Source organism: Salvelinus namaycush, chromosome 33 (assembly GCF_016432855.1).
Source record: "Salvelinus namaycush isolate Seneca chromosome 33, SaNama_1.0, whole genome shotgun sequence".
NCBI classification, from domain to species: domain Eukaryota; kingdom Metazoa; phylum Chordata; class Actinopteri; order Salmoniformes; family Salmonidae; genus Salvelinus; species Salvelinus namaycush.
Genome location: NC_052339.1, coordinates 12,373,656 through 12,401,424, shown reverse-complemented (window position 1 = coordinate 12,401,424; position 27,769 = coordinate 12,373,656). Strand labels below are relative to the sequence as shown.

The 27,769-nt window shown below is 37.4% G+C and overlaps 1 protein-coding gene across 2 annotated transcripts in view; it reads left to right on the top strand.

Annotated features, from left to right (window-relative positions):
- Positions 1 to 3,039: 3,039 nt before the first annotated feature.
- LOC120028082 (integrin beta-1-like) overlaps positions 3,040 to 27,769 on the top strand; it is a 58,970-nt gene continuing 34,240 nt past the window's right edge. For both annotated transcript variants that reach the window (XM_038973244.1, XM_038973243.1), the window contains exon 1: positions 3,040 to 3,348. The gene's annotated coding sequence lies outside the window, so the exon portion shown is untranslated. The remainder of the gene's footprint in view (positions 3,349 to 27,769) is intronic.

The window sequence follows — 27,769 nt, the reverse complement described above, 5'->3', positions numbered from 1 at the left end:
AGAATCTTCATGTCTGCATACCATATAGCTTCAGGCATAGATTGTTTCCCAGCTCAATCCTTGGCCTGCGAACTTGGCCACAGGTACTAAACACCTGGCAGTTCTTATGGGTGTGCTTGCTTGGCTTTAGCTGATAACAGATACTGCCTGGGGTTCATTTTCTATCTATTTATCCTGTATTTTGTTTGGAAGAAAGTTCCACAAGGCCTACTGTTTAGATATATAAATACAATCAAGACCCAATAATGTTCTTGATGAAAGGAAATCTGATGACCAACACTTGATTACAAAACATACACGATAATATCCATCCCCTTGTAGTTGAATAAAGTTTTATAAAGAGTTGTATAAATGATTCTCTAATGTGACTAAAATTATGTACAGTACAACATTTCCACAGTTGTGAATTATTATCATAGTTATTCAAGAGCCAGGAAGGATAAGGTCAACATCTGGAATTGGGAGTGGACAATATGTACTGTAGAGTAGTTGCATGATTGGGCCAGGGGAATACAATATGCCAGTGATTAAGGAACTGTAATGACCCTGATGAGAGTGCTGAATGAAAATAAAGAAGAACAACAACATTCCTCTGGAAATAGATCCCAGGGATTAACCTCTATGGGATCAGTCTAAAACGTTGCACCTACACTGCTTCCATCTAGTTGCCAAAATCTCAATTGCGCCTGGGCTGGAATAATACATTATGGCCTTTCTCTTGCATTTCAAAGGTACAAAAAAAATATTTTAAAAAACGTGTTTTTGCAACAGGCAGTTAGATTAGGGTATGTCATTTTCGGTGAACATTGAAAAAAAGGGTCCGATCCTTAAGAGGTTTTAAACAGGAAAAGTCAAGCTACCAGGACTGATGTTTTGGTTGTTTGCAGGGGCGTACTTAGTGATTTGGAGGCTCCAGTCAGAGGCCAGTCTGACGCCCACCCCACCCCTCCTATTGGTGCTCATACAATATATGGGTTCCCAAACAATATATGGGTTTTATAGTGAAGACATGTAAAATTGTATTACCTTTTAAGAACACAACCAGTCATGATGTTTTCAGCTGACTGTCAAACAAATCCCTTCAAAAAGTAGGTTACCTTTGCACGTTCATCCAAATAATTCCAGCATCCGAACAGTGCACTGTGCACCCGACAACTTTCCTTCAATTCACAAGTGGCTGAAACTGTCTTACTGGAGAAAGCATCCGAGCGAGCGAAACAGCGTCTTTCTGCCTTACTAGGACTATATGTAACCCATGTATATTTACATTTTAGTCATTTAATAGATGCTCTTATCCAGAGCAACCTACAGTTAGTGATATGCTATACTCTTTTTGGCCAGACAGCATCCAATACATGGGTGACACATACATGTCTCTTACCTTAACGACGATGGCAGTATTATCAGCAGCAAGTGTCTTTTTACCAGAGAAATGCGTATCGCATCCTCTTAGAGGCTAAGGGCCCGAGGCTGGGTTTCTACTAAGCTAACATATGGAATTGTTTTAAGATGGTCATTTGAAAAATCATTTAGCTATTTGATTTTGAACTCCTGTAGGTATATAAATAAATATATATATAAAAAAACTATTTGATAAAACATTGATTTTGGCCTTACTGATATTAGCCAATAGAAACGCATTGAATAACAGATTAATACATGGAAAAACAGAAATTTGTCTGAAATGAAATCAAAAGGAACTATGTTTTGAAGTTTCTGTCTTATATCTGAGAAATATAAGAAAAATCTGGGAAATAAAATAAAAAATTCTGTGGAATTACCTGCATACCTTTTACGTGGGAATGGCCTGTACCGGATACCTTCAGACTAGAGGTAACCCGGTATATGTACACACAGTACAAATATACACACAGTACAAATCTTTTTAAAAGTGACCAAGATTGAGCAATAAAGTCAGGGACTTATTTCCATTGTGGTCCCTCAAACGGAGAACACCATCGTGTTCATGAGAGTTTCACCTTTCCATAGAGTAGAGAAGACCAATTTTCGGGAATGTCACCCTGTCTGACAAGCCGGTTGTCACTAGTTACCACAGCCCCAAAATATATTGACTTTGGCCATATTGTAAAAATGTTTTCTCAAGCAGAGAATATATATATATACTGTATATATATTTTTTCCCAGCTCAGGAGGCTCCTTGATGATGTGAGGCCTGAGGGAGGCACTTTTGCCTAATGGTAAATCCGCCCGTGGTTGTTTGACTGGAAAGTTTACCAATGTCTTCCATCTTGAAGAATAAATATTTTGTTAATAAAGAAAAATGTATTAAATACAAGAAATATAGTTGAATACAAAATAACTTTCTTGCTTGCATTTTATTTTGGTCAAATCCAACCAAAACACATTTGGTAAGGAGCAAGGTGACCAGTCAAAGTAATTTTTTCTAACATAAACAAATTAAAGTGGTGATTGAACAGTGAAAAGAGGCTGGACTGGGTTCAAACCCAAAACCATGCAGAACAGCAGGAAAATTACAGGTAGCCTATTAAGTTGTTGTGTGAGAGTGAGTAGTCCAAATATAAGAAAGAATGAATCGCCCTTTGATTCTTTATGCAATGAGGTTTTCTGTAAAGCACAAACAGTGTCTTTGTGTCCCATTCAGACCTGTGCAGCTTCAATGGAGCCTGTGTGGGTACACCCTAACCAGACTCTAACATCCACATGGAAACTGTCGTCAACCCCTCAGTCAGTCCACTCAGCAATATGTATTATAGTAGTACTAGATGTCAGTAATTCTCCCAAGAACCTCTTGCAAAGTCATTTTAAAAAGCATACAATGTCCATTAAAAAGAGGGTAACCAATAAGGGATATAGACTGAACATGACCCTAAAAGGAAACACATCACAAACCCATCCATACATGACAAATGTATCTGATAAGAAGAGGCTATTCCAGGCCTTCTTATCTGATAAGAAGAGGCTATTGTTAGTAATATCATATGGGCGTATCTTAAACTCATGACGTCATATGGAATTTCCTGTGGGGGCGGAGCTTAGCTTCAGCGGAGAGTACTGCGGACTAATTTTGAAAATAAAATAAATTCACGCGGCCAGGGGAATATGCTAAATATATATATATATATATTACATACGCCAACACTTTTTTACAACTAAATAGTAAACTTTACATTTTTCCCTTTCTCAATGAAGTAACTGAATAAGGAGTGACCCGCGGGGGAGTGATTTGACCGTGACTTTTCGCGGAGGAGAAAGCTGTTACCAACAAAGCAATTGCTGCTGTGTCTACGGTGTTTAGCGGATCACAACGGGGATTTTTAAGAGCATACATTTACGTATGTTGCCTCGGAAATAAGTCACGCCGATAAGGTAAATATTTATATTTTGATAATTGTATGAATCCTGTTTTTCATCCGTTCTTGATTACTCTCCAATAAGTCTATGAATTTTCCACATGAGTGAAGGACTTTTATGATGGATATTTTAAGGACAGTTCGACATTTACTGGGGGGGGTGGTGGTGTCAAAAAAAACACCCCTGTCAAGAGGTCTTCATGGATCCACCTGTACCCGGATACCCGGGACATGAGCGGGTCCGGGTCCAGAATTATAAATATTGTCACAGGTCTGGATCGGATCTGATATGATTGTCATGGGTCTTGGGTATATATAATTTTAACTGACTTGTCCGAAAGGACCCATACACATTGGAACTTGACTGCCGCAGTAGAGAGGGAGTAGTGATCGATGGCTCTTTTTGAAAGTATCTTTTTGGTGAACGTCTTCACCGCATTTCCTTTGGCTCCCAGATTTGCATACTCCTACTACTGCTTTTTAGGCTCAAAAGTTTTTTCTGCAGATAAATTACAAAATAATTTCCTAAAGAGGGTGAATCCTCACTGCAGAAACAATAAACAGCGGGGAGAGCTTGTCAATCTGGCCCACAGTGATATTTACAGTGCGTAAAAGTAATTTGCATGCCATCTAATCATTTGGCCAGGTAAAAATGTACATTGGAGATTTACATTTTATTCATGGTTCTATGTAGATTTTTAAGAATTTTGAACAAAGCTGTTTGGGATCCAAATGAACCAGGTCTTCTACGCGAACAAAGCCAAATGTTTCGGATCACCTAAAAGACTCAGAAGGCCCATTGCTAAGAGAGAGAGAGAAAGAAATTGTATAATTTATGCTACTGCTCTTGCTTTTCAGGAAAGTGGCGCATGTACAGTTGAAGTCGGAAGTTTACATACACCTTAGCTAAATACATTTACACTCAGTTTTTCATAATTCCTGACATTTAATCTGAGTAAAAATTCCCTGTTTTAGGTCAGTTAGGATCACCACTTTATTTTAAGAATGTGAAATGTCAGAATAATAGTAGAGAGAATTATTTATTTCAGCTTTTATTTCTTTCATCACATTCCCAGTGGGTCAGAAGTTTACATACACTTAATTAGTATTTGGTAGCTTTGCCTTTAAATTATTTAAGTTGTGTTAAAGATTTCGGCTAGCCTTCCACAAGCCTCCCACAATAAGTTGGGTGAATTTTGGCCCATGCCTCCTGACAGAGCTGGTGTAACTGAATCAGGTTTGTAGGCTTCCTTGCTTGCACAAGCTTTTCCATTTCTGCCCATAAATTCTCTATAGGATTGAGGTCAGGGCTTTGTGATGGCCACTCCAATACCTTAACTTTGTTGTCCTTAAGCGATTTTGCCACAACTTTGGAAGTATGCTTGGGGTCATTGTCCATTTGGAAGACTAATTTGCAACCAAGCTTTAACTTCCTGATTGATGTCTTGATGTTGCTTCAATATATCCACATAATTTTCCTCCTCATGATGCCATCTAGTTTGTGAAGTGCACCAGTCCTTCCTGCAGCACAGCACCCCCACAACATGTTGCTACCACCCCCGTGCTTCACGGTTGGGATGTTGTTCTTCGGCTTGCAAGCATCCCCCTTTTTCCTCCAAACATAACGATGGTCATTATGGCCAAACAGTTCTATTTTTGTTTCATCAGACCAGAGGACATTTCTCCAAAAAGTACAATCTTTGTCCCCATGTGCAGTTGCAAACCATAGTCTGGCTTTTTTATGGCAGTTTTGGAGCAGTGGCTTTTTACTTGTTGAGTGGCCTTTCAGGTTATGTCAATATAGGACTCGTTTTACTGTGGATATAGATACTTCTGTACCTGTTTCCTCCAGCATCTTCACAAGGTCCTTTACTGTTGTTCTGGGATTGATTTGCACTTTTCGCACCAAAGTACGTTCATCTCTAGGAGACACGACGCGTCTCCTTCCTAAGCGGTATGACAGCTGCATGGTCCCATGGTGTTTATACTTGCGTACTATTGTTTGTACAGATGAACGTGGTACCTTCAGGCGTTTGGAAATTGCTCCCAAGGATGAACCAGACTTGTGGAGGTCTACAATCTCTTTTCTTTTTTCTGAGGTCTTGGCCAATTTCTTTTGATTTTCCCATGATGTCAAGCAAAGAGGCACTGAGTTTGAAGGTAGGTATTGAAATACATCCACAGGTACACCTCCAATTGACTCAAATGATGTCAATTAGCCTATCAGAAGCTTCTAAAGCCATGACATAATTTTCTGGACTTTTTCAAGCTTTTTAAAGGCACAGTCAATTTGTGTATGTAAACTTCTGACCCACTGGAATTGTGATACAGTGAAATAATCTGTCTGTAAACAATTGTTGGAAAAATGACTTGTGTCATGCACAAAGTAGATGTTCTAACCGACTTGCCAAAACTATAGTTTGTTAACAAGAAATTTGTGGAGTGGTTAAAAAACAAGTTTTAATGACTCCAACCTAAGTGTATGTAAACTTCCGACTTCAACTGTAGCTTGTTGTTGGCCAATCATAAGTCATCAAAGTGGAAGTAGGCTACAGCCGTGTGTGGCAAAAGATAGGAGATATCTAATCAATGGAAGATGGAATTAAAATGATTGAATTAAAAGTTAAAGGAGGAGGATAGGGTACAACGAACAAGAGCGAACAGGTAGGCTTCTACTTAATATTCTGAATGGAGTTGTTGTTTGTAAATGTGTAGCACGAGAAAGCACATGAGGCCTCAATTAGCCTAGGTAGCTTAACTGGCTTCTCTCAGTTTGATGCAGTCAAGACAGGTACTACGTAATCATATTGGATGATAAATAACCTAACTATGGCAGCTATTATTCTACTATAGTGCGAGTCGGCTTGGTTGTTTGCTGTCTCTCCCTCCCTTCTCCATGTCACTTACTCACAGTAGTAGCTGAAAACACAATATTTTTGGTTATGGGAAATATATTTCACAGCGGTTTAGATGGTACAATGATTCTCTACACCAGTGGTTCCCAAACTTTTTATAGTCCCATACCCCTTCAAACATTCAACCTCCAGCTGCGTACCCCCTCTAGCACCAGGGTCAGCGTACTCTTAAATGTTGTTTTTTGCCATCATTGTAAGCCTGCCACACACACGCTAATGATACATTTATTAAACATAAGAAAGAGTGTGAGTTTTTGTCACAACCCGGCTCGTGGAAAGTGACAAAGAGCTCTTATAGGACCAGGGTACAAATAATAATATAATAATCAATATTTTTGCTCTTTATTTAACCATCTTATATATAAAACTTTATTTGTTCATCGAAAATTGTGAATATCTCACCACAGGTTAATGAGAAGGGTGGCTTGAAAGGATGCACATAACTCTGCAATGTTGGGTTGTATTAGAGAGAGTCTCAGTCATAAATAATTTTCCACACACAGTCTGTACCTGTATTTAGTTTTCATGATAGTGAGGGCCGAGAATCCTCTCTCACATAGGTAAGTGGTTGCAAAGGGCATCAGTGTCTTAACAGCACAATTTGCCAAGGCATGATACTCTGAGCGCAGCCCAATCCAGAAATCTGGCAGTGGCTTCTGATTAAATTCTATTTTCTCAGAACCGCTTGTTGCATCTTCGATGAGGCTCTCTTGTTCAGATATCAGTAAGTGGACTGGAGGCAGGGCATGAAAGGGATAACGAATCCAGTTGTTTGTGTCATCCGTTTTAGGAAAGTACCTGTGTAATTGCTTCGCTATATCACATTTGACATTGTCCGTAAGCTTGAGTTCATTTGCACACAAAAAATCAAACCCGTGTGTTGTCCTTGTTAATGCAGACATAGAAGAGCTCCAACTTCTTAATCATAGCCTCAATAGTGTCCCACACATTGAATATAGTTGCAGAGCGTCCCTGTAATCCTAGATTCAGATTCAGGCGAGAAAAAACATCACCCAGATAGGCCAGTCGTGTGAGAAACTCATCATCATGCAAGCGGTCAGACGAGTGAAAAACTTTAAGCTCGTCTCTCAATTAAAAAAATGTGTCAATACTTTGCCCCTTGATAACCAGCGCATTTCTGTATGTTGTAAAAGCGTTACATGGTCGCTGCCCATATCATTGCATAGTGCAGAAAATACACAAGAGTTCAGGGGCCTTGCTTTAACAAAGTTAACCATTTTCACTGTAGTGTCCAAAACGTCTTTCAAGCTGTTGGCAGCAAGAGCCTCTCGGTGGATGCTGCAGTGTACCCAAGTGGCGTAGGGAGCAACTGCTTGCATGCGCGTTACCACTCCACTATGTCTTCCTTCATGGCTTTTGCGCCATCAGTACAGATACCAACACATCTTGACCACCAAAGTCCATTTGATGTCACAAAGCTGACCAGTACTTTAAAAATATCCTCTCCTGTTGTCCTTGTTTCCAGTGGTTTGCACAAGAGAATGTCTTCCTTAATTGACCCCCCCATAAACGTAACAGACATGTACTAGGAGCTGTGCCAGGCCTGCCACATCTGTTGACTCATCCAGCTGTAATGCATAGAATTCACTGGCTTGTATGCAAAGCAGTAATTGTTTCAAAACATCTCCTGCCATGTCACTGATGCGTCGTGAAACAGTGTTGTTTGATGAAGGCATTGTCTGTATAGTTTTTTTCAGTCAGTAAAAACAAATACATATTCACACAGCACAAAGATTTTTTAAAGTGACCGGGATTGCACTATAAAGCCGGGGACTTATTTCCATTGTGGTCCCTATTTTTCTTTTTTTTCTTTACATAAATACACAAAACAATAATACAGATACAGACACATTATGGAGATACAGACAAAAAAAGGTTATTCTGTTCACACATTAGCCAGCTTTTGACATTCTTTTTAAAAGTGGTTATGTTTGGCTTTGAGTTGATGTGGTAGTTTGTTCCACTCAACAGCGCCGGGATATAAAAATGTGTTCTTACCAGATAGATTCTTATATTTAAAACAGAGAATATTAGAGGCTCTGGCTCTGGTGTTATGCTGGTGGACATCTTTAACAAATTAAAAATAGTTGGATAGGTACCTAGGGGCTGAGTCCATGATAATTCTGTGGACCAAACCAAGTTGAATTAATGCTATCCTTTTTTCCCACAGATAGCCAGCCTAGCTGCTTAAAACGCTCAATCTCCAGATTAGTATGAGGGGGAAGTTTACGTACAATTCTTACAAGCTTGTTTTGGCTGGTCTGTAGCTTATTCTTTAGACGTTTGGGTCTGCTGGTGAACCATGAAGTGCAGGCATAATCAAAGTGACACTGGACTAGCACACTTGCCAGAGTCTTTAGGGTGTCTATAACTATTGGCGACAGATTTTCATGCGAATATTCCAAAAATATGCAAAAAATATATATAAAAAAAACAATATGCACATTTTCCCATCGGAGTTGTGTTTCCATCTTAAGTCTGTGCATAAATACATAGTACACATATATTTTTAAAGTAAGTTCAATGGGTTTCCATCGCATTTTCAAGTCTAGGCCTACTAATTGTTTTGTCATTAAAAATGTTGCGTCGGTATAGCGAATGTGCCTGCTCTGGTATTGGCACGTGCCCTCTAGCCAACAGCTCACAGATACAGTAAGGGTAAATGCCTACATGAGATTATTATGGACAAAAGTGCGAGATTATTTTTTACTTGTCAAATGGCAGCCAAGCATCGATCCTCGTGTCACCAGAATAAGACCCTCGATATTTATTGAAAGGAACGTCATCAACATGCACTTTCACCACCCTGTGAAGTTCATCATAACACAACATATCATCGTGTGACTCCATGTTTACTTCGATATGATGGTTATTATATCAATATTTGCGCATAAAAGCGCTTCCACCACTATTTCTCGCATAAATCATTTTACAGACACAAAAAGAGCCCACCTTGTTCAGCGTATTTAGTTTTGTCTACATTTGGGTGGGGGGGGGGGGGGGGGGGTCAGATTTGTACTTTACTCTCATAAAAAGGTTGGATGAAAACCTGGTTAATGTCAAGCCATTTTGAGGATGCTGGAATGATATTTTGGACAAATGTGCGCATGCCTACAGGAGATTTCTGAAGTACCTTAATCAGATTAAAACATTGACTGGTTGTGATTATACACATATAGAAGGTACTACATTTTAAAAGTTAAATGACAAATATTTAGGCGATATTAAAGGTGCGCAAGCCTCTCGGATTGGAGAGGACTCAGAGCGAGCGTTAAGTTTTCCTCAATAACCGGGCTGGGAGCATATATGGCCACATTATTACAGGACGACTTGGGAGAATGATGATCCACAACAGACAGCGCATCTCAGTATCTGAAGTAAAAATACAGCCAGACAGGCCTGCTACTCTGCCTTTCTAGAATCAACTGTCGAGAGTAGACACACAACTGATCCAACTGGAATGATACTCACTTGAAAACAATAATGCAATTATGCCTTGCATTGTGGTGTTGTAGGCTAGTCTAGGTAGGATTATTCTATTGTCCCTAAACGAGAGCAATAGTGGGGGCTTTTTGAGCCGCGTGTCTCATATCTTCACTGTTCTTTCATGCACAATGATGCACCTGGCCTCTCTGCGGCCTATCAGCTATTTCTATTTGTTATTGTGGATTCATATAGAAAATGTATGCAGCTTTGAATGCTTTTATGTGTGGTATCATTGTTAGTTAGCCTGTTGCGGATCTGGACAAATGATCCACTGTTAAAATATTTTATCAAGGTTTAAGATAAATGATTAAATAATTCTACCCGGAAAATTAACCATTAGGATAAGAGGTTATGTAGCATGGACAAGGAGTAATTAAAAATGATAACCATTGGTGAAGAAAGGAGTGTATGTGTGTGCCGAAAGAAAGCATAGAGACTCGTTAACCGATGTTTGAACCGACCCAGCTATAACTCTGGGGAGATAAGATAGGACAGGGAGAGCCCCTCCAGGTTTCCGTATCTGGGGGGGACAGGAACTGTCAGCTGAGTGGTAATAAACTGTGGTGATACTTCAGGGGGAAATCCCATATATTAGTGTGTATGTATGTGTGTAGGTTAAGAGAAAAGTATAAAAGGAACGTTTTTGTATATGCACGGGAGAGCTCTCGCAAATACATTTGTATCTGACTAATTGTGAGATGGGAATTCAGTCTGTTTCATTTAAACCAGAACTTTACAACCTCTGGGTTTCAGACCTAAAAAGATCATTGCAATTTATGAACATTAATTACTAAATTAGATAACATCCACCTACCACTATTGTGGTAGGATGGCAGGTAGCCTAGTGGTTAGAGCGTTGTGCCAGTAGCCAACAAGGTGAACAAATCTGTCTGTGCCCTTGAGCAAGGCACCTAACCCTAATTGCTCGCCTACGTCGCTCTGAGTAAGAGTGTCTGCTAAATGACAATACATATAAATGTAAATATAAATGTATTGTCACTATGACTGGTGGATAGAGGGCAGGATAGAGAGTTAGATTGGTAGATTGTGGTATAGTAAAAGTTAGCATGCGGAAAAGCGTAGTGCATAAGGGACCTTGATATAGTGGGAGACACATTCAAGCAGATGAGGAAATTTGGTTAGGATGGAAGAAATTATGCAAAACCTGCAGAAGAGCAAATGTAAACCAGGGAAAAAACACACTGTGCCCAATAAAATAAAAAAACACACAACCCTCCTCAAATTTAAAAAAGAGTTTGACAAATTAAATGTATTTGTAAAGCCCTTTTTACATCAGCCGATGTCACAAAGTGCTATACAGAAACCCAGCCTAAAACCCCAAACAGCAAGCAATGCAGGTGTAGAAGACAACCCTCCAGTATTTTGGACACCCCCACCCCAGTAAATGTCAAACCGTCCCTTATCCAGATTTCTAGATTTTCACAGACAGAGACAGTAGGATCTTGGCAGTCTTCGAACTTGGACCAAAATAAATATTTTGAGCGGAAAGGAGAGGGAATATTTGTTCCAGATGGATCTCAATCTATCTTCTTTTTGAGCGTTGATGGAAAGGTTGAATGTTCATAATCGCTAGTACAGATAAATATTGTTTGGGACAAGATATTGTTTTTAAATAGTGTTCCAGACTTCATTTTATTTGACGATTTTGCGTTATTTTTCCTATTCAACAACAAACATGTAATTGTCATGTTTCCTGTAATGTTGATGTTGGATGTTTTTGTAGATGTGTTGCCTAGGTTACCTTGCTTGAGACCCTACAGTGGGCTCAAATCTAGGGCCACAGGTCTATAATAGATTATAAACACTATAATTGGTCACGGTTGAGGGATGAAGAAATCAGCTCCTTGGAATCTTATACAAGTATGTCTGTGTCAAATTGACAATAAGGATGCTATGGACTAAAGACATGCAGCTGCACCTCTCTGATTCAGAGTGGTTGGGTTAAATGCTGAAGACACATTTCAGTTTAAGTCATTCAGTTATACAACTGACTAGGTATCCCCCCTTTCCCTTTCTGTTTATGGTCATCATCACTTTAATGTTTGGTGGTGTTGATCCTTGAAAGAGAGGTTTGTGTGTACAGAATAGATGTGTGGTTTGTGTGTGTGTGGGTGGGGGGAGTAATCGTGTTGATGAGGTGTGTTGGGGTCATGACCTAAAGATAACATCAGGGCTAGGTCCCAAAGAACAACACAGCCTCTCTCTCTCTCTCTCTCTCTCGCTCTCTCTCTCCCGCTCTTCCACCTGATAAAGTCAATGTCATTTTATTTGATTGCTCACCAATCCCGTCTGCTCACAAACACTGTAGCGTCTGGCTTGCAGACATCAATAGCCCTTAATAATGTCAATATCCAGGGAGAATAGAGATGTACACAGCAGAAGTCGTCCCCCAGAAGAAGTCATCCATTTATTCTCAGGGAAGATATAATGTGTGTCCGTTTTCAATAACCTTGTAAATACGGGCGTCCGAGTCGAGCTGACTTCTCAGTGTTGCTAGAGTTTAATTAAGGGGATAGAGCTGTGGGAGGGATGGAGGGAGAGTGGAAGGAGCGATGAGGAGAAGGGGGGGTAGGGCTAATTGAGGGAGAAGAGGAGACGGTGTGTGTGTGTGTGTGTGTGTGTGTGTGTGTGTGTGTGTGTGTGTGTGTGTGTGTGTGTGTGTGTGTGTGTGTGTGTGTGTGTGTGTGTGTGTGTGTGTGTGTGTGTGTGTGTGTTAGGAGGTAGAAGACGGTAGGTCGGATACGCTATGTTGGGGAGTTACCAGCTGAATGGATGTGACCTTCAACCCCAGATAACAGCTGTTGAAGAGCTGGCTTCTCATCTGATTGACTGGAGACCCCACCCTGCCGTTCTGGGGGATGTGTGTCTGTCTGACACAGACCATATGTGTTCTCCTGTCCCTCTGTGGCGGAAGTGATGAATCGGCTGTTACTCAAACACATTGTTTGTACTGAACGGGGCGATTTGTGTAGAAAACAAGTAGTACAATGACTGCCTGTTACAACCATTATGTTACCCTGACACACAACAAGGAGTAGTATGAGCCCGTAACAAAGAGAGGCCACAGATGATCACAGTGTGGTTATCACGTTTTGTTTGTCAGTAAATCCCTGTCTGCTCTAACTAGCACATCATGGAATTCCCTCAGGACTTTCCTCAACCGTGTGAGAGTGGAAAAATAAGAGCTCATAATTAGACCTCATCCTGATTATCACAAGATTATTCCAGTCTAATTATGAAATCATCTTGTGCTGATGTTATGAATAAAATGTGCTCTATTTCAATGTACAGTGCCAGTCAAAAGTTTGGACACACCTACTCATTCCAGGTTTTTCTTTAATTTTTACTATTTTCTACATTGTAGAATAATAGTGAAGACATCAAAACCTGTGGCGGTCCTCATGAGAGCCAGTTTTACTATTTCATAGTGTTGATATCTTCACTATTATTCTACAGTGAGTGGGTCTTTCCAAACGTTTGACTGGTGCTGTATATGAATGAGATAAAGCAATGTAAACATTATAGTCATTGATTACTGTGTTAAGCACATAGGATTACATATAGTCTTGAATTATAGGATCTCTATGGTCAAGCCTATATCAGATTCAGTTTCAGTCTTTCAAAAGTCTCTGTTGTCGGGGATGGAGTTGTCATTCTTTAAGTTGAAATTGCTTTGGGTTTTGGTTAGACCTGCTCAGTAGTTTATATAGAGGTTTTCCCTCCCACTCCCCTCTCCCCTCAGACTCAGAGGCACTTTGTGATTTCATGGCAACTCCAAGTCCAGGTCTAAAAACAGCATCAAAACCACACACAGGAATGTGCTTTTGACCGGAGCCGATAGGAGTGCCATTTGTTTAGTTTAGGTGACCTCTGCAATGCTACAAGAGGTTGGTGTTGAAAACGGGACAAACTTGGTAAATAGTAGATTGGGATGATCTGAGGAGGCTGACAATGAAGATCGTTTTTTGGGCCCCGAGTGAGGCTTTTATTAGCAACTGTGAAGACAGCCGGCAAACTGTGTTTACAAAAGAAAGTAACGAATTGGTCGTTGCAACAAAGGGACATACACTACCGGTCAAAAGTTTGGACACACCTACTCATTCAAGGGTTTTTCTTTATTTTTACTATGTTCTACATTGTAGAATAATAGTGAAGACATCAAAACTATGAAATTACACATATGGAATCATGGAGTAACCCAAAAAGTGTTAAACAAATTCAAATATACTTTATATTTGAGATTCTTCAAAGTAGCCACCCTTCGCCTTGGTGACAGCTTTGCACACTCTTGACATTTTCTCAACCAGCTTCATAAGCTAATCACCTGGAATGCATTTCAATTAACATGTGTACCTTGTTAAAAATTATTGTGAACCCAATTGTGGTTTGTTACTACTATGATGTCCTATTGTAGCCTATTCAATTGCAGACACTTTGTTACCACATTTCGAGTTTGAATCACTTAACAATTCATAAAGAAAATTGATATCAGTAAAAACACCATAACTATTTTATAGGTTACTTATGTGAACTTTCATTATCCTCCCTCATGAAAATAGAAAATATCTAAAAGATACTTTGTTGATTTTTGGTAATGGAATTTCAAGGCACAAGGCAATGTTTGTTAAACTTACAAAATGCAGATAAAATGATCCAAAACGAAATATAAGTGTTGATGTTTCTGGTAGATGTTTTCTAAGACCCCTTTTCCATCTGTTTAACCAGGAATCAAAGTCTTTGCTTATTCCACATTTTTGCCATGGAAAATGGTTGAACAATTTATATATGCCTTAATTTCTCAAAAAAATATAGACTCTTAGCTTCATTTGACACCCAATTTGACATGCTCCTATAAACTTCCCCTTGGTGCTCATGGGTCCTTTTACATGGAAATTAACTTATTTCCACCACGATCCCTGGAGAAAGTAGTCTAGTAATGACTGCTTACTGTTTTCTGCCTGCAGAGATTTCACCCTGCTGTTGGAGGCAGAAATGGAGGCCCTCTTGTTCAAGTGTTGAGCCTGCAACCTAATGCCAAATTTACCGTGTTAACCGGCCTAAAGGTGTCCACAGCTGACCCTAACAAGCTGATGACTGTAGTATTACAAGTCTGATTAGAACACTACTTTGACTTGGCTGTCAGGAGAAAGCCAAGCAGTAAGTTCTCAACTTAGACCTAATAGAGTGAGTTGAGTTTTCACATGGGCTGCGTTCTGTAGGCCTAACACTTGTGGCATGTTCGCTTCTGTTGAACAGCTTGACTGTTTTGTACTCTGTTCATTTGTTTGCACTCAATGTAGACGTCACAATGCCCTTAGTGAAAGTATCTTTGCCCTCAAAGGCTCACATAACACAAAACTTCTGTTATTACTGGTAATAGACAGCTTTAGTAAATGAGTCCGTAGCTCAACTGGGAGCACGGTAGTGGGCAGTTAGCAGACTTTCCTACAGCAGGCTGAGGGACCTCATTAAAGCCCTGAGCGTCTGTGTTGATCCTACTCCAACACCAAGGCTCTGGGAGCCTGATCAATCACTTCTCACTGTAAATATTGACTTGTTTTAATGGTCGTCTTTTTTGCTGTGATGTTTCTACTAGCTATCCAAGTTATTATCTACTAGCTCTCCAAGTTATTATCTACTAGCTCTCCAAGTTATTATCTACTAGCTCTCCAAGTTATTATCTACTAGCTATCCATGTTGTTTCTACTAGCTATCCATGTTGTTTCTACTAGCTATCCATGTTGTTTCTACTAGCTATCCATGTTGTTTCTACTAGATATCCAAGTTATTATTTACTAGCTATCCAAGTTATTATCTACTAGCTATCCAAGTTATTATCTACTAGATATCCATGTTGTTTCTACTAGCTATCCATGTTGTTTCTACTAGCTATCCATGTTGTTTCTACTAGCTATCCATGTTGTTTCTACTAGCTATCCATGTTGTTTCTACTAGCTATCCAAGTTATTATTTACTAGCTATCCAAGTTATTATTTACTAGCTATCCATATTGTTTCTACAAGCTATCCATATTGTTTCTACTAGCTCTCCAAGTTATTATCTACTAGCTATCCAAGTTATTATTTACTAGCTATCCATATTGTTTCTACTAGCTATCCAAGTTATTATTTACTAGCTATCCATATTGTTTATACTAGCTCTCCAAGTTATTATTTACTAGCTATCCAAGTTATTATCTACTAGCTATCCAAGTTATTATCTACTAGCTATCCATATTGTTTCTACTAGCTATCCAAGTTATTATTTACTAGCTATCCAAGTTATTATTTACTAGCTATCCATATTGTTTCTACTAGCTATCCATATTGTTTCTACTAGCTCTCCAAGTTATTATCTACTAGCTATCCAAGTTATTATTTACTAGCTATCCATATTGTTTCTACTAGCTATCCATATTGTTTCTACTAGCTATCCAAGTTATTATTTACTAGCTATCCATATTGTTTATACTAGCTCTCCAAGTTATTATTTACTAGCTATCCAAGTTATTATCTACTAGCTATCCAAGTTATTATCTACTAGCTATCCATATTGTTTCTACTAGCTATCCAAGTTATTATTTACTAGCTATCCAAGTTATTATTTACTAGCTATCCATATTGTTTCTACTAGCTATCCATATTGTTTCTACTAGCTCTCCAAGTTATTATTTACTAGCTATCCATATTGTTTCTACTAGCTCTCCAAGTTATGATCTACTAGCTATCCATGTTGTTTCTACTAGCTATCCATATTGTTTCTACTAGCTATCCATGTTGTTTCTACTAGCTATCCAAGTTATTATTTACTAGCTATCCATATTGTTTCTACTAGCTATCCAAGTTATTATCTACTAGCTATCCAAGTTATTATCTACTAGCTATCCAAGTTATTATTTACTAGCTATCCAAGTTATTATTTACTAGCTATCCATGTTGTTTCTACTAGCTATCCATATTGTTTCTACTAGCTATCCATATTGTTTCTACTAGCTATCCATGTTGTTTCTACTAGCTATCCATGTTGTTTCTACTAGCTACCCACGTTATTATTTACTAGCTATCCATATTGTTTCTACTAGCTATCCAAGTTATTATTTACTAGCTATCCATATTGTTTCTACTAGCTCTCCAAGTTATTTTCTACTAGCTATCCAAGTTATTATTTACTAGCTATCCAAGTTATTATTTACTAGCTATCCATATTGTTTCTACTAGCTATCCAAGTTATTATCTACTAGCTATCCAAGTTATTATCTACTAGCTCTCCAAGTTATTATCTACTAGCTCTCCAAGTTATTATCTACTAGCTCTCCAAGTTATTATCTACTAGCTCTCCATGTTGTTTCTACTAGCTATCCATGTTGTTTCTACTAGCTATCCATGTTGTTTCTACTAGCTATCCATGTTGTTTCTACTAGCTATCCATGTTGTTTCTACTAGCTATCCAAGTTATTATCTACTAGCTATCCAAGTTATTATCTACTAGCTATCCATGTTGTTTCTACTAGATATCCATGTTGTTTCTACTAGCTATCCATGTTGTTTCTACTAGCTATCCATGTTGTTTCTACTAGCTATCCAAGTTGTTTCTACTAGCTATCCAAGTTATTATCTACTAGCTATCCATATTGTTTCTACTAGCTATCCAAGTTATTATTTACTAGCTATCCAAGTTATTATTTACTAGCTATCCATATTGTTTCTACTAGCTATCCATATTGTTTCTACTAGCTATCCAAGTTATTATTTACTAGCTATCCATATTGTTTCTACTAGCTATCCAAGTTATTTACTAGCTATCCATGTTGTTTCTACTAGCTATCCATATTGTTTCTACTAGCTATCCAAGTTATTATTTACTAGCTATCCATGTTGTTTCTACTAGCTATCCATATTGTTTCTACTAGCTATCCATGTTGTTTCTACTAGCTATCCATGTTGTTTCTACTAGCTACCCAAGTTATTATTTACTAGCTATCCATATTGTTTCTACTAGCTATCCAAGTTATTATTTACTAGCTATCCAAGTTATTATTTACTAGCTATCCATATTGTTTCTACTAGCTATCCATATTGTTTCTACTAGCTATCCAAGTTATTATTTACTAGCTATCCATATTGTTTCTACTAGCTCTCCAAGTTATTATCTACTAGCTATCCAAGTTATTATCTACTAGCTATCCAAGTTATTATTTACTAGCTATCCATATTGTTTCTACTAGCTATCCATATTGTTTCTACTAGCTATCCAAGTTATTATTTACTAGCTATCCATGTTGTTTCTACTAGCTATCCATATTGTTTCTACTAGCTATCCAAGTTATTATTTACTAGCTATCCATGTTGTTTCTACTAGCTATCCATATTGTTTCTACTAGCTATCCAAGTTATTTACTAGCTGAACAATTTATATATGCCTTAATTTCTCAAAAAAATATAGACTCTTAGCTTCATTTGACACCCAATTTGACATGCTCCTATAAACTTCCCCTTGGTGCTCATGGGTCCTTTTACATGGAAATTAACTTATTTCCACCACGATCCCTGGAGAAAGTAGTCTAGTAATGACTGCTTACTGTTTTCTGCCTGCAGAGATTTCACCCTGCTGTTGGAGGCAGAAATGGAGGCCCTCTTGTTCAAGTGTTGAGCCTGCAACCTAATGCCAAATTTACCGTGTTAACCGGCCTAAAGGTGTCCACAGCTGACCCTAACAAGCTGATGACTGTAGTATTACAAGTCTGATTAGAACACTACTTTGACTTGGCTGTCAGGAGAAAGCCAAGCAGTAAGTTCTCAACTTAGACCTAATAGAGTGAGTTGAGTTTTCACATGGGCTGCGTTCTGTAGGCCTAACACTTGTGGCATGTTCGCTTCTGTTGAACAGCTTGACTGTTTTGTACTCTGTTCATTTGTTTGCACTCAATGTAGACGTCACAATGCCCTTAGTGAAAGTATCTTTGCCCTCAAAGGCTCACATAACACAAAACTTCTGTTATTACTGGTAATAGACAGCTTTAGTAAATGAGTCCGTAGCTCAACTGGGAGCACGGTAGTGGGCAGTTAGCAGACTTTCCTACAGCAGGCTGAGGGACCTCATTAAAGCCCTGAGCGTCTGTGTTGATCCTACTCCAACACCAAGGCTCTGGGAGCCTGATCAATCACTTCTCACTGTAAATATTGACTTGTTTTAATGGTCGTCTTTTTTGCTGTGATGTTTCTACTAGCTATCCAAGTTATTATCTACTAGCTCTCCAAGTTATTATCTACTAGCTCTCCAAGTTATTATCTACTAGCTCTCCAAGTTATTATCTACTAGCTATCCATGTTGTTTCTACTAGCTATCCATGTTGTTTCTACTAGCTATCCATGTTGTTTCTACTAGCTATCCATGTTGTTTCTACTAGCTATCCAAGTTATTATTTACTAGCTATCCAAGTTACTATCTACTAGCTATCCAAGTTATTATCTACTAGATATCCATGTTGTTTCTACTAGCTATCCATGTTGTTTCTACTAGCTATCCATGTTGTTTCTACTAGCTATCCATGTTGTTTCTACTAGCTATCCATGTTGTTTCTACTAGCTATCCAAGTTATTATTTACTAGCTATCCAAGTTATTATTTACTAGCTATCCATATTGTTTCTACAAGCTATCCATATTGTTTCTACTAGCTCTCCAAGTTATTATCTACTAGCTATCCAAGTTATTATTTACTAGCTATCCATATTGTTTCTACTAGCTATCCAAGTTATTATTTACTAGCTATCCATATTGTTTATACTAGCTCTCCAAGTTATTATTTACTAGCTATCCAAGTTATTATCTACTAGCTATCCAAGTTATTATCTACTAGCTATCCATATTGTTTCTACTAGCTATCCAAGTTATTATTTACTAGGTATCCAAGTTATTATTTACTAGCTATCCATATTGTTTCTACTAGCTATCCATATTGTTTCTACTAGCTCTCCAAGTTATTATCTACTAGCTATCCAAGTTATTATTTACTAGCTATCCATATTGTTTCTACTAGCTATCCATATTGTTTCTACTAGCTATCCAAGTTATTATTTACTAGCTATCCATATTGTTTATACTAGCTCTCCAAGTTATTATTTACTAGCTATCCAAGTTATTATCTACTAGCTATCCAAGTTATTATCTACTAGCTATCCATATTGTTTCTACTAGCTATCCAAGTTATTATTTACTAGCTATCCAAGTTATTATTTACTAGCTATCCATATTGTTTCTACTAGCTATCCATATTGTTTCTACTAGCTCTCCAAGTTATTATTTACTAGCTATCCATATTGTTTCTACTAGCTCTCCAAGTTATGATCTACTAGCTATCCATGTTGTTTCTACTAGCTATCCATATTGTTTCTACTAGCTATCCATGTTGTTTCTACTAGCTATCCAAGTTATTATTTACTAGCTATCCATATTGTTTCTACTAGCTATCCAAGTTATTATCTACTAGCTATCCAAGTTATTATCTACTAGCTATCCAAGTTATTATTTACTAGCTATCCAAGTTATTATTTACTAGCTATCCATGTTGTTTCTACTAGCTATCCATATTGTTTCTACTAGCTATCCATATTGTTTCTACTAGCTATCCATGTTGTTTCTACTAGCTATCCATGTTGTTTCTACTAGCTACCCACGTTATTATTTACTAGCTATCCATATTGTTTCTACTAGCTATCCAAGTTATTATTTACTAGCTATCCAAGTTATTATCTACTAGCTCTCCAAGTTATTATCTACTAGCTCTCCAAGTTATTATCTACTAGCTCTCCAAGTTATTATCTACTAGCTCTCCATGTTGTTTCTACTAGCTATCCATGTTGTTTCTACTAGCTATCCATGTTGTTTCTACTAGCTATCCATGTTGTTTCTACTAGCTATCCATGTTGTTTCTACTAGCTATCCAAGTTATTATCTACTAGCTATCCAAGTTATTATCTACTAGCTATCCATGTTGTTTCTACTAGATATCCATGTTGTTTCTACTAGCTATCCATGTTGTTTCTACTAGCTATCCATGTTGTTTCTACTAGCTATCCAAGTTGTTTCTACTAGCTATCCAAGTTATTATCTACTAGCTATCCATATTGTTTCTACTAGCTATCCAAGTTATTATTTACTAGCTATCCAAGTTATTATTTACTAGCTATCCATATTGTTTCTACTAGCTATCCATATTGTTTCTACTAGCTATCCAAGTTATTATTTACTAGCTATCCATATTGTTTCTACTAGCTATCCAAGTTATTTACTAGCTATCCATGTTGTTTCTACTAGCTATCCATATTGTTTCTACTAGCTATCCAAGTTATTATTTACTAGCTATCCATGTTGTTTCTACTAGCTATCCATATTGTTTCTACTAGCTATCCATGTTGTTTCTACTAGCTATCCATGTTGTTTCTACTAGCTACCCAAGTTATTATTTACTAGCTATCCATATTGTTTCTACTAGCTATCCAAGTTATTATTTACTAGCTATCCAAGTTATTATCTACTAGATATCCATGTTGTTTCTACTAGCTATCCATGTTGTTTCTACTAGCTATCCATGTTGTTTCTACTAGCTATCCATGTTGTTTCTACTAGCTATCCAAGTTGTTTCTACTAGCTATCCAAGTTATTATTTACTAGCTATCCAAGTTATTATTTACTAGCTATCCATGTTGTTTCTACTAGCTATCCATATTGTTTCTACTAGCTATCCATATTGTTTCTACTAGCTATCCATGTTGTTTCTACTAGCTATCCATGTTGTTTCTACTAGCTACCCACGTTATTATTTACTAGCTATCCATATTGTTTCTACTAGCTATCCAAGTTATTATTTACTAGCTATCCATATTGTTTCTACTAGCTCTCCAAGTTATTTTCTACTAGCTATCCAAGTTATTATTTACTAGCTATCCAAGTTATTATTTACTAGCTATCCATATTGTTTCTACTAGCTATCCAAGTTATTATCTACTAGCTATCCAAGTTATTATCTACTAGCTCTCCAAGTTATTATCTACTAGCTCTCCAAGTTATTATCTACTAGCTCTCCAAGTTATTATCTACTAGCTCTCCATGTTGTTTCTACTAGCTATCCATGTTGTTTCTACTAGCTATCCATGTTGTTTCTACTAGCTATCCATGTTGTTTCTACTAGCTATCCAAGTTATTATCTACTAGCTATCCAAGTTATTATCTACTAGCTATCCATGTTGTTTCTACTAGATATCCATGTTGTTTCTACTAGCTATCCATGTTGTTTCTACTAGCTATCCATGTTGTTTCTACTAGATATCCATGTTGTTTCTACTAGCTATCCATGTTGTTTCTACTAGCTATCCAAGTTATTATCTACTAGCTATCCATGTTGTTTCTACTAGCTATCCATGTTGTTTCTACTAGCTACCCACGTTATTATTTACTAGCTATCCATATTGTTTCTACTAGCTATCCAAGTTATTATCTACTAGATATCCATGTTGTTTCTACTAGCTATCCATGTTGTTTCTACTAGCTATCCATGTTGTTTCTACTAGCTATCCAAGTTGTTTCTACTAGCTATCCAAGTTATTATCTACTAGCTATCCATATTGTTTCTACTAGCTATCCAAGTTATTATTTACTAGCTATCCAAGTTATTATTTACTAGCTATCCATATTGTTTCTACTAGCTATCCATATTGTTTCTACTAGCTATCCAAGTTATTATTTACTAGCTATCCATATTGTTTCTACTAGCTATCCAAGTTATTATCTACTAGCTATCCAAGTTATTATCTACTAGCTATCCAAGTTATTATTTACTAGCTATCCAAGTTATTATTTACTAGCTATCCATGTTGTTTCTACTAGCTATCCATATTGTTTCTACTAGCTATCCATATTGTTTCTACTAGCTATCCATATTGTTTCTACTAGCTATCCATGTTGTTTCTACTAGCTATCCATGTTGTTTCTACTAGCTACCCACGTTATTATTTACTAGCTATCCATATTGTTTCTACTAGCTATCCAAGTTATTATTTACTAGCTATCCATATTGTTTCTACTAGCTATCCAAGTTATTATCTACTAGCTATCCAAGTTATTATCTACTAGCTCTCCAAGTTATTATCTACTAGCTCTCCAAGTTATTATCTACTAGCTCTCCAAGTTATTATCTACTAGCTCTCCAAGTTGTTTCTACTAGCTCTCCATGTTGTTTCTACTAGCTATCCATGTTGTTTCTACTAGCTATCCATGTTGTTTCTACTAGCTATCCAAGTTATTATCTACTAGCTATCCAAGTTATTATCTACTAGCTATCCATGTTGTTTCTACTAGATATCCATGTTGTTTCTACTAGCTATCCATGTTGTTTCTACTAGCTATCCATGTTGTTTCTACTAGCTATCCATGTTGTTTCTACTAGCTATCCATGTTGTTTCTACTAGCTATCCAAGTTGTTTCTACTAGCTATCCAAGTTATTATCTACTAGCTATCCATATTGTTTCTACTAGCTATCCAAGTTATTATTTACTAGCTATCCAAGTTATTATTTACTAGCTATCCATATTGTTTCTACTAGCTATCCATATTGTTTCTACTAGCTATCCAAGTTATTATTTACTAGCTATCCATATTGTTTCTACTAGCTCTCCAAGTTATTATCTACTAGCTATCCAAGTTATTATCTACTAGCTATCCAAGTTATTATTTACTAGCTATCCATATTGTTTGTACTAGCTATCCATATTGTTTCTACTAGCTATCCAAGTTATTATTTACTAGCTATCCATGTTGTTTCTACTAGCTATCCATATTGTTTCTACTAGCTATCCAAGTTATTATTTACTAGCTATCCATGTTGTTTCTACTAGCTATCCATATTGTTTCTACTAGCTATCCAAGTTATTTACTAGCTATCCATGTTGTTTCTACTAGCTATCCATATTGTTTCTACTAGCTATCCAAGTTATTATTTACTAGCTATCCATGTTGTTTCTACTAGCTATCCATATTGTTTCTACTAGCTATCCATGTTGTTTCTACTAGCTATCCATGTTGTTTCTACTAGCTACCCAAGTTATTATTTACTAGCTATCCATATTGTTTCTACTAGCTATCCAAGTTATTATTTACTAGCTATCCATATTGTTTCTACTAGCTCTCCAAGTTATTTTCTACTAGCTATCCAAGTTATTATTTACTAGCTATCCAAGTTATTATTTACTAGCTATCCATATTGTTTCTACTAGCTATCCAAGTTATTATCTACTAGCTATCCAAGTTATTATCTACTAGCTATCCATGTTGTTTCTACTAGATATCCATGTTGTTTCTACTAGATATCCATGTTGTTTCTACTAGCTATCCATGTTGTTTCTACTAGCTATCCAAGTTGTTTCTACTAGCTATCCAAGTTATTATCTACTAGCTATCCATATTGTTTCTACTAGCTATCCAAGTTATTATTTACTAGCTATCCAAGTTATTATTTACTAGCTATCCATATTGTTTCTACTAGCTATCCATATTGTTTCTACTAGCTATCCAAGTTATTATTTACTAGCTATCCATATTGTTTCTACTTGCTCTCCAAGTTATTATCTACTAGCTATCCAAGTTATTATTTACTAGCTATCCATATTGTTTCTACTAGCTATCCATATTGTTTCTACTAGCTATCCAAGTTATTATTTACTAGCTATCCATGTTGTTTCTACTAGCTATCCATATTGTTTCTACTAGCTATCCAAGTTATTATTTACTAGCTATCCATGTTGTTTCTACTAGCTATCCATATTGTTTCTACTAGCTATCCAAGTTATTATTTACTAGCTATCCATGTTGTTTCTACTAGCTATCCATATTGTTTCTACTAGCTATCCAAGTTATTATTTACTAGCTATCCATATTGTTTCTACTAGCTATCCAAGTTATTATTTACTAGCTATCCATATTGTTTCTACTAGCTATCCAAGTTATTATTTACTAGCTATCCATATTGTTTCTACTAGCTATCCAAGTTATTATTTACTAGCTATCCATATTGTTTCTACTAGCTATCCATATTGTTTCTACTAGCTATCCAAGTTATTATTTACTAGCTATCCATGTTGTTTCTACTAGCTATCCATATTGTTTCTACTAGCTATCCAAGTTATTATTTACTAGCTATCCATATTGTTTCTACTAGCCATCCAAGTTATTATTTACTAGCTATCCATATTGTTTCTACTAGCTATCCAAGTTATTATTTACTAGCTATCCATATTGTTTCTACTAGCTCTCCAAGTTATTTTCTACTAGCTATCCAAGTTATTATTTACTAGCTATCCATATTGTTTCTACTAGCTCTCCAAGTTATTATCTACTAGCTATCCATATTGTTTTTACTAGCTACCCAAATTATTTACTCTTACTGAGGGGCCTTCTCTTACATTAAGTTTTGCCTCTATTACCCAATAAGGATAAGCAATGTTTGGTTGTGGTATCTCTGAATATGCTTGTTGCGGTATTGCCGTGTTTTCCCAGACCTTAAATGATTTAGGATGGATAGATTTAAAGTAGCAGGTCAGACACAGTCAATCCACATAGACAATCATGTGGCTTTACTGGCTCCCCTGGCCTCCCTTCCTCCGAAGGCTCTCTCTCCTATAACCCTAATACATAGCTGTTAACTCTTATGGTGTTGATTACCATAGGAGTCACCATGAATCAGAGTCATCTCCCCTCCAGTCTCCATGCAGCTCCATGTCTGCTACTCAGCCACTACTGAGGCTTTCTCCTCTCCACCCTAAAGCTTTGTGTGTGTGTGTGTGTGTGTGTGTGTGTGTGTGTGTGTGTGTGTGTGTGTGTGTGTGTGTGTGTGTGTGTGTGTGTGTGTGTGTGTGTGTGTGTGTGTGTGTGTGTGTGTGTGTGTGTGTGTGTGTGTGTGTGTGTATATATGTGTGTATATATATATATATATATATATGTGTGTGTGTGTGTGTTGGAACATATATATATATACTAGCTTCCCTGGACTGCTACTCTCCTCTCCAGTGTCCACAGAGGCTGGCCTCCCTGCAGTTGTATCTCCACGTTATGCGCCTGCCTTAAAGGGGGATTTGGCCCGTTGCCAGGCAGCACGCCGGCCGGCATCCTGTGTGATTGAGATGAGCTTCCTGTGTTCCAACAAAGGAAGGGCCAACTCAGCAAACCAACGCTTAGGGATACGACTCACTGTACTCCTGCCAGACCTGGGTTCAAATACTATTTGAAATCATTTTTAATATGCTTGACTGAGCTTGCCTGGCTTAATTAACCAATAGAATAGTATTTAATTAATTTCAAGTAGTATTTGAACCCAGGTCTGACTACCACTGCTGCTGCTGCCTGTCTGAACTCCAGCTCAGAGAGCAAGCCCCTAGGCTTATAGTATTCATCTCCCCTATTTTATCTCTCAGTGCAGCTGAACTCATTAATATCATAGCTCAGCTGTTCATCGGGGGAATCTGGGGTCGTGTGCAACAGGAAATATTTTGTATGGAAGTGATTGGTGGCCGTTAGCTAAGATTCATATTAAATGTCTCTCTCTTCCCCCTTGCCTGAATAATGCTCATAGGCCTAGTCTGTGAGACTGTTGATTATTATCTGAGTGTTAACCATGTGGGTGAGTCAGAAGTAGTTTTAACACTGCCCTGCTATTTTCAACACAGTGACAGCCATGTTTCACACTCACACCCTATTTGAGATTATATGATATATGATATCATGGTTGTGGTTTAAACCTGACTCATGAGTAGGGGGGGGGGGGGGGGGGGGGGGACTTAACCTGTCTGGTACCGGGGTTCCGCTAGCGGAACTCCTCCCACATTCCACTGAAAAGGCAGAGCGCGAAATTCAAAAAATATTTTTGAGAAATATTTAACTTTCACACATTAACAAGTCCAATACAGCAAATGAAAGATACACATCTTGTGAATCCAGTCAACATGTCCGATTTTTAAAATGTTTTACAGCGAAAACACCACATATATTTATGTTAGCTCACCACCAAATACAAAAAAGGACAGACATTTTTCACAGCACAGGTAGCATGCACAAAGCCAACCTAACTAACCAAGAACCAACCAAACTAACCAAGAAACAACTTCATCAGATGACAGTCTTATAACATGTTATACAATAAATCTATGTTTTGTTCGAAAAATGTGCATATTTGAGGTATAAATCAGTTTTACATTGCAGCTACCATCACAGCTACCGTCACAAATAGCACCGAAGCAGCCAGAGTAATTACAGACACCAACGTCAAATACCTAAATACTCATCATAAAACATTTCTGAAAAATCGATGGTGTACAGCAAATTAAAGACAAACATCTTGTGAATCCAGCCAATATTTCCGATTTTTTTAAGTGTTTTACAGCGAAAACACAATATAGCATTATATTAGCTTACTACAATAGCCTACCACACTACCGCATTCATTCATCAAGGCACGTTAGCGATAGCAATAGGCACGTTAGCGATAGCGAATAAACCAGCAAAAGATATTAATTTTCACTAACCTTCATAAACCTTCATCAGATGACAGTCCTATAACATCAGGTTATACATACACTTATGCTTTGTTCGAAAATGTGCATATTTAGAGCTGAAATCAGTGGTTATACATTGTGCTAACGTAGCATCTTTTTCCCAGAATGTGCGGATATTTTTATGACACTCAACTATTCTGACCAAATAACTATTCATAAACGTTACTAGAAAATACATGTTGTATAGGAAATGATAGATACACTAGTTCTTAATGCAATCGCCGTGTTAGAATTCTAAAAATAACTTCATTACGACATCCAGCTTAGTTATAGCGAGAGCGTGCCCAAAATCTGGGCGCAAACTACTATTTCACATGTTCGACAGATATATGAAATAGCATCATAAAATGGGTCCTACTTTTGATGATCTTCCATCAGAATGTTGTACAAGGGGT